Source organism: Galeopterus variegatus, unplaced genomic scaffold (genome assembly GCF_000696425.1).
Source record: "Galeopterus variegatus unplaced genomic scaffold, G_variegatus-3.0.2 Scaffold10234, whole genome shotgun sequence".
Classification (NCBI taxonomy): Eukaryota; Metazoa; Chordata; class Mammalia; order Dermoptera; family Cynocephalidae; genus Galeopterus; species Galeopterus variegatus.
Window position 1 is genome coordinate 10,678 of NW_007736345.1, and position 470 is coordinate 11,147.

The window sequence follows — 470 nt, forward strand, 5'->3', positions numbered from 1 at the left end:
CTCCTGGACTAGGCGCCAGACTCCTGGCAGGCTGAGACCAAAGGAGAGCAGGAGAGAATAGACGCACCCCGTCCCCAACCCTTCTGTGCCACGTCATTTTCTATTTGCTCTGGACTTCAGGTTGGGCGCTCAGAAGAGCCCTGAGGCCCAGAGAGGAGCTGCCGCCTGGTCTCGGTGTTGTTAGGAAGACGAGCGTCCAGGACCAAGGAAAGGGCTAGTCGCCTTCTAGACAGCTTCTGCCTCAGCAAACCTAGAGAAATCTATGATCCAGCCTGACCCTGCTGAAAGGCGGGGGAGGCCGGGATGCCTTCACGCCCACACTATCTCGATCCACAAACTCTGAAGGTCCTAGGGGTACATCCAGTGCTTGGAGAAAGCCGCCTCCGTAAACAAACAAAAAACAGCTCTAATCTCTAAGAGAGCCGGAGCAGTTACTTTTGTAAGAATCCAAGCAGGTTGGGGAAGGATGC